Here is an 8,490-nt window from a genome sequence, read left to right as displayed (position 1 = left end):
CTGACTTCTAAGTACTCTTGTGTATAACTTTGAGAGAGCTTTTTTTAGACGTTAACACTACATGGTGATAGCATGACTCATAATAGAAACTGCCTTTTACCTTAAGCTGAAAATGCTATACAAAACAGGTTTAAGAGGATCAAATCAAGGTTACACACGTTATGGAGTAAAAATTTTAAACTTGGAAAATACTAATGCCAAATGTCATAAGCAGTTTCTGCTTTATAAGTAGCACTTTCATTACTATTACAGTTTAAGTAAGTTTAGGCAGAGCATTCCCTTCAGACTGAAATTAATATTTATTTTCCAATAGGTCCCATTTGGTTTAGAATCAACAGATTTTATGCCTGGTTTCATGCCTTTAAATCCTTATTTTAAATAGTTTTTTAACCAGGTACTTGTTAAAGACAGGCATGGCATTTGATGTCAATACAAATTCAGCAAATAAATTACTAGAATACTACTTATTAATTCACTGAGGTACAACTAAATTTACACTAAAAATATGCACTCAAGTTTTAGGACATGACTATATCACAGCTGTAACTACAGACCTTTACAATTATACACCTATTCTGTATCCACCTTCCTACATAAAAAGGTGTTAGTTCTTACTTGTTTTTCTGGAATGGAAACTTACATAAGAGTAATTTACCTCAATGATGCAAAGAGACTTTCAAAGAAGCAGAGGATACCTTCCTTAATATCTGTATGAATGATGATCATTAGTGGCTAAGCATCTTTCACATGAAATCAAAAGGTATTGTAAAGTCTTTAACAGACTTCACAGCAAACTGAACATTCTAGGAGATTTAAAATTCTTTTCAGTGCCTCTTCTTGTACCTTTTGCAATTTCTGCAATTCAGCTTGCTGATGATAGGCAGAGTTTATCATCCAGTGTAACTTAATATTCTGCATGTCTGTTTTTATTTCTCTGATACCTGAAAGATTGTTTATGTCAAATTTTTACTTGACTATTCAAAACATACATTCAAAATTAATTTAGAAGTGTATAGCAATGCACTATAATTTATATTAGTGGAACGACAAAAGCCAATCTAAGGAGAGAACCCAACAAATTATTTTCCATATGAAAGCTTATTAAAAATGCATCAAGCACATTTGCAGGTGAGCAAAATTCAGAGTGTACACAGTATTGTCTAAACACAGTGCTTTAGTTATTTAACTTACTAAATTGCCACTGCTGTAGGAAGTGCAAGTCCCTGCAGAGTTTGTATGCTTTATCATTTTTTATTATAAAATCAACTTCAAACAACATGACTGTCTTTCAGCAATTAGCCATGTGATATGTTCATACTATGAAAAGGTGCTAACACTACTCATCTTTTAATACTAAGGTTTTAGGTGTGTCTTCTTAACAGGGAGATGGCAGAGTAAAGAGCAGTCTCGACTCTGAGCAGCTGAGCCTGATTTAAAGGTGGTATGAACTGTGTAGTTAGGAACACTGAAGGAGAAATTGAAGCAAGAATTCCTCTGTTTTGGCAGAGGAGAAAGTCCATTTGACTGGTTCAGCTACTTACGGAGCTGAAATCTAAGTCAGACACTAAAAAAGCCTATGTGGTCTAAATAATCATCTACCATACACTTCTGTAGCAAACGTGAATTTAGATTTTTCTTCTGTCTGTTTTCTTTAAACATAACTTCTTTTGTTCTATCACAGTACTCATGATGACAGTGACAGTATTATTTGATGTGCAAAAAATCCTTCATCATTTATTAGAGACAAGGACACTGCAGTATGGAAGAGACCACCTGCAATGGGGTAAACTGAGAAATGCATTTTAAGCTTTATTCAAAAAACAATGCACAGGGATCATCAGCTTTGTGCCCCATCCCCAGTTAAGCAGCATTTGCAAAGTGTTTTTGCTCCAGCTAGCTGACTTTTGAAAAGTACAATATTAGCTTAGGCTAACATTATTTTAAACCTAAGGCAATGGCAATATCCATTAAGAACAACTAGAGAAAAAAATAATGCATAACCTCTCATATAAATAATTCAGACTACATTTCTCAACTATAAATAATTCTATACCAGCAAAACTACAAAGGTTTTAACAAAAAAGAAACAAAATCCAAGCATTTTTAAATGTATTAAATGTGTTCTAGAACTTCAGGATGACCTAAACAAGAAAATGAAAATTTTGAAATGTCTTTAGAAAAACACTGAAGTTACAAGATTTCTATAAACAAACTAAAATTTTAACTTCAATTTTAAATCTAGACTACATTTGAAAAGCAACTCTGCAATATAAAAGTTAAACTCATTACTACAGTAATACTGCTGAGCCTGTGGAAGTGAAAAATACATTTAACCAAAGTTCCACTCAAGGCAAAGATGGTGGACTGTTGGGAAATTTCTTAAGGATGGTCCTTTCACGTGAAGTGGTCTTGAATGTAACTGTGTAACTTTGATTATAACTGAGAAATAACATTTAAGTCAATGCTTGGCCTTGTAGAGGATAAAAGTAAAAAATACACTCAACACTAAAATGCACAAACAAGCTTAAAATCCATTTGTATGAACAAGCAATTAGAAAAATAATGCACTTGCTTTTTTATTACTGCACACATGGAATATATAATTTATCCTTTGCTTCTCAGGCAGCTCATGTTATTTGCACTGTATTTGCCACTTCTCAGCTTCCTTCCAAGGTTCAGTCATCACCTAGTATTTCAACACTGTACAGTTTCATCTAGAAATCCAAGCAATGTCTCATGCTACACTTCACTAGAAAAACAGAATATACTTATTTTTAGTCAGTCCAAAGTCATTCAATGGGACAAGGCTTTACAATTAAAAAAAACCACAAAACAAAAAACAAACAACAAAAAAACCCAAAACCCAAAAACTAAAAAAAAAAACAAAAACCAACCCTTCCATAAAAGTGGGCTTTCAGCAAATGCATTTCTTAAGTATACCAGAAGAAATATATCTAATATTATCTTATCCCATTCTTTTATCAGAAATTACTCAGGATTGTGGAAAGTAATTTAAACCAGTGTCAGATGCTAAAAGTAGCAACAATGTTACACAAGTTCACAATAAGGACTGAAGGTTTCAGAAAGTTACCTTTGAAACTGTTATATCTTTGCAAGACCCACCGAAAAGGAATTAAAAGTCAAGAAAACCCCACCACACATAAACACACCAGAAAATATGTTTTCCTTTTGCAGGGGAAATGCACTAAACATTTAGCTACTAAAGGTTCTTGGATTCCCACAGAGCCAAATCCTGACAAAGATCAGGTAATCAAAGCAAGGTGTAACCACACAAAATATCCCTCTACAGCCTGGCTTTGGTATTTTTGGACACAGCAATGTAGAATGAGACATAAACATAGAAAAAAAATTTGCCATAAAACTATTCAGATATGCAGATATTACAGCACATACAGATGTTTCAACTATTTATATTTTGCTAATTATAATTTGTTTTGATAAACTAGAACATAAATTATTCAGCTATGGATTGAAACAGAAGGAGAAAAGTAGTTATGGGACAAACTAGAAGGTGGAATTCAGGTGAGGGGAATAAAACCCTGGAGCTATAGTGCAGAAAAGGAGGTTCCTCCCTCCGCCAGCCCCCAAAAAACTGGCATGACTACTAACATAAAACTTTATTTAGCAGATCTCAGGTGGTGCTAGTTTGAATGTAATACATTAGGTACTACTGAACTCAGTCCCTGATAACGATTACCAGCTGCAATTCAAACAACTCTTGTTTCCTCCTCATTGCTCTGCACAAGCTACATTTGGGTGCTGCCTAGAACACTTTACTTTCAAATTCAGTTTAAAGCCTTATTGATTGCACATGGTGGATTAACTTAATTTAATTTATTGTTATACCAACACATGAAGCACATGGAAAAATTCAAGCACTTCACCTTTGTTCCTAAAGTCTCTATATGCCATATAAAGCCTATTTTTCATGTATCCATTTAGCTGTATCTATTGTGAAATCTTAAAATATGGTATGCAGGACTGACAGCTTTAATGGCAATAAATAAAAAAGAAACAACATTCCTGAGATAGCACTATTAATCAAGTTGCACTTTTTTATTTTGCCAAAAATACTAGTGTTAATTGCAAGGCTTCAGGTGACAATCAGCTAACAGGCTCTGCTGATTGAGAGGCGTCTTTTAATGACAGTTTAGGCAATTAGATTCATGCTATATTTAGAGCTTGTTTGGGCTGCTGGATTGAAAAAAGTAACAGAAAAAAACCCTTGCAACTGAGGTTGGGATTGTTTCCTAGGAGCAGGAATGACTGGGGGACACACAAAATCCGCAGCTCTTGGATTCTACTCCTTTAGTAGCTGAACTGCAGGCTCAGCCACCAACTGGCAGCAGGCTGCATTTGCTCATGGTGAGTCAAGAACCAGCCATACTCAAGTGTTTTGTGCTAAACAAAGCACAACTACATCAACTTTGAAAATGAAAGTATACCCAACTTAAACTATTTATTTAAAATCAAGTGTATGTGTCATTACTTTGCTTTATTGAAAGCTGCTAAGTTAGAGAATAGTGTACATATCCACTGAAAATATTATTTCCTAGCTATTGCAAATAATAAAAAGATTTTGCAGTGCAAACACACAGTAAGGTCAAAAGAAATGATCTTCAATTTTTCATTACATCCATTCACATATAATTTTACCACCATGGTAAATACTTTATAGTAATGGTAATTTGTTCTATAATTTCTTTGCAGGCCTGCCAGATGATCGTACTCTCTTCTCTGGTACAAATGCAAGTCCAGAAATTTGTTTGGTCAACTAGAACTATAATTTTTCCAGAAGTTTTGGAAGACTTAATAGAGATGTGAGTTTGAGGCAGTCAAGATGCAGGAAAATATATATTCAGATTGCAGAATAAAATAAAACAATTCCCACTTATTCCCTGCAATAAAAATGAATGAATGTAGCTGTTTCAGTTACAAAATATCCTGAAACATAAATTTAAGGTGCTTAGCCGTATGATTAAGACAGATGGCACTCACAATCTCTCACCTAAATCCGTGTGCACTTTTCAGCCTGTAACACTGCTTTACCAGATAGCTCACCCTGAAGCATCGTTTCCGAACACGTTTCCATAACCCTGTTAAGTAAGGCTGAAGTAAACATTCTTGGATGTAAGAAAGATATAGTGATCATTAATTAATTACTGAGATTACAAAGATATCTGCTAAATTGTTATCCTGTGGACAGGCTGCTAACATTGCCAGAATATCATTACAAATACTGAAATTTGTTACCTATAAATTCCACATACGGGATGGCAGACCTGAAACTGTGACTGTATAACGAAAAGGGTTGTGCTTAGGCTGGTAGTCTCCCATATTTGGTTTGAGAATAAAATATACTCATTCTGGGAGAAAAGACACCTAGCTTGTCATTCTGAGGCACAAGATATGTATGCTGTTAGTTGTTCACTATTAAGTCATAACATTATTGGAAACAGACACTTGTTAAAATCAAAATGTCGTAAGTGGGAAGTTAAAAGAACCACACTGATAGCAAATTCTTGTAGTCAGAAGTTTTGCCAGAAAGTTCCTTAATGCCTTATTAGTGAACCATTCAGGAATTTGGTCTGTTTTCTGAGTTCTGCAGGAATTCAAGGAATGCTTACCAGGTGCTTACCACATACTGGTAAGAACCAGAGGAAAGGGTTAAAACCAGAAGATGTGGTGAGGAGGAGGGAATAGTTTTGCTCCAGGTGACCTTGCAGCTGGGATTGCTAAAAATGTCAGTGTAGGAAAAACTATTTCCATTTATTATGCCTAGTGTGGTTTATCTTCTGCCTGTTTTAAGTGGAATTCCTGTGAACATAACACACTCTCACAGACATGCACAAAGCCTTCTGTAGTATTAAGGCAGGCAGAGACCCCCCTGGTGCCCATTAGGGTGAGCTAAGCCCAAGGAGCCTGTGTCCCTGTGTGTCTCTCCTCCCCTGGGTTGTAAACAATGTTCACAATTAAATAAATCTACTCTGCATTTTAGATGTGGCTTGGTGGTTGCCTTCATTACCTGTATGTGTTGACTCACACATTACCTAACCAGCACTGACAAGAACAGACATGGGTCAGGATGTGTACCCTTAAGGAATCACATGCTGTCTTCCTCATCTCATATTTCTTAATGAGGCTGTTCCGCCTAGTATAAATGAATTGCTACTTATTAAAGGAAAATGAGGAGAAAAAGATTGTTTGGCCTCAGCGTTCTAGGATAATTAGGCAGGTTATTATTTGAACATGGATTTTCATGTTCCACACATAACAGCACAGTCATTAGGAAAAAATGCAAGCCAGAGATGCATGAACTGCCTGCCTGCTGAGCAGCACTCAGTGTGGTGGATCAGCAGGTCCATCCAACAAGGCCCTGGGGTTGAGCTTTGGCACTGTTATCTTAGTAGCAGTGGGGGCTACCACCTTTATGCAATCTCACTAACAAAATCACATACAGATGTGGGATACTTACAAAGCCAGAAAGCAGCAGATGCTACAAAGTACTAAGGTCTCCACAGAGTTTAAAATGTTGGACTCTGGTGTCTAGGTCTCTTTTGGAATTTCCCAAGAAAAGAAAACCTTTCCCTCTTTGGGGCACTCTTAATGAATACTGAGACTAAAGGCTTCAGTAGTACTGTATTATCCAGGGATTTTGATATTTGTTGTGAGAAATACTTCATATATGTGAGAAATACTTTAGAGGCACTTACATAAGATAGTCTATTGGATGACCACATTACCTGAACTTCTAGTATGCATTTCAATTTTTTCCCAAATGCCAAACCTGGAAAAAATATAGGTACAAAGTAGAACATAATGGTTAAGTTCAACACTGACTGGCATATTGTGAATAGCTGCCTGACCAACGTGCAAAAATTGTAATTATAAATGACATTTGGAATATTTATCTGGCATTAGCACTTGTATTTCTCACAGTAAGGCACTACATTATTGTTATAAAAGTACAACTTTATGCAAGATCAAACTTCTATTCCCAAGTCTGAAAGAGTCTTGATTTTTCAAATTAAGTTACAGGGTTATGGCTCTATTCTTGAGTGTGCCTGCAGATGTTATCATAGCTCCACTGAGCATACTGGTGATTGTCTCTTCCCTAAAACTCTTTGTGATTCAGTAACCAGACATCCCCGTGACAGAACTCCCCAAGAATCCAATCTCACAGTCTGTCCAAACACAGCAGTGTTAACACAAAGCACATCTCACAGTGACTTTCAATTAAATAGCCAGTCAAGGAGACTGAATTCAATAGTGCTCACATTTTCATAAAGCATTGTAGTAGCAGCAGCTGTTCTGAAGTCGTAAAGCCTCCTCAGTCAGCAGAAATTCAAATTCACATTTTAACAAAGAGAAGGTGATCCGAAAGTGATATGGGACTCTGCACTTTCCCATCCTGAAAATGGGAAACCTATGGTAGATAATTAAGTATTTACATGACAGAAGATAGAATAAGGAAAACATGACAATAACCTGTTGATAAAAAAAAAAGAATAAAACAACAGTAGATGCCCATCCAGATTTTTCATATCTTTTACTAAATTGTACTGGGGGGAAAAAGAGCAGATAGGCCTCTAGCATGAGGATTGAATCATGAAACCTGCAGAGACAGGCATCTTACTTCAATCTGCAGGAAAATTTAAGAGAGTCTTCTTTTGCCAAACTAAGAATGTGCTGTCACCAGCTGGATAGTTTCCTGTGCTCCTCAGTGTCTACACATTCCTGCATTCGACCTTTTGTTAGTATTAGCAACTGTGTGGCCCTAAAGTAAAATGGAACAGCTCGCTTACATTCTGAAAAAGAAAAAAATACTTTTTTTTAGCCAGGCAGCAAGCTGATCCATTTTCTGGAGCTGCACAATAACCAACCAACTGCACAACTGAAGAGAGAACACATACTATACTCCCACATGTGGGTAATAACCTGCTCCTTTTGAGTAGCAAATCTTTCTTCAGCTGAAACCATCCTGAGAGATGGACAAATATAACCTTGTCTTCAGCCCTTCATTATTAATTGTTAATTGTTATCAACAGTTAATTCTTCCTTGTCCAATACAGCTGCTTTTGGTGGATTTTATTAGCACTGCTGTAAGTATGATTCCTGGAACTCAAAACAGGAATGATGATGGTATGATATACATACTTGATGTATGCTCCCCCGACAAGCCCTGCAGCCCTTCCTTGCAGCTCCTAGATGGGAATTTAGAGTCGATGAAATGGGGTGCAGGCAACTGCTATTCTCAGTGCAAAGTGCAGAGGGAGGTCAGAGAGGCTAAACTGTTGGATCTGGAATGAAACATCCACCAGTCTGCCAGTCCTGGTATACAAACAGTAACCTCCAGTGAAGAGACACAGCAGGCAGGGAGAAGTAGCACTGCAGAAACCTGTTACTGCTCGTAACATTCTTAAGCTCACATAGCAAAGTGATGTTACCCCCAAAGACCAATTTTTGGGG

Source organism: Lonchura striata, chromosome 4, assembly GCF_050655825.1.
Source record: "Lonchura striata isolate lonStrDom1 chromosome 4, ASM5065582v1, whole genome shotgun sequence".
Classification (NCBI taxonomy): Eukaryota; Metazoa; Chordata; class Aves; order Passeriformes; family Estrildidae; genus Lonchura; species Lonchura striata.
The sequence above is the reverse complement of the archived record's forward strand: the minus strand, read 5'-3'. Positions refer to the sequence as shown.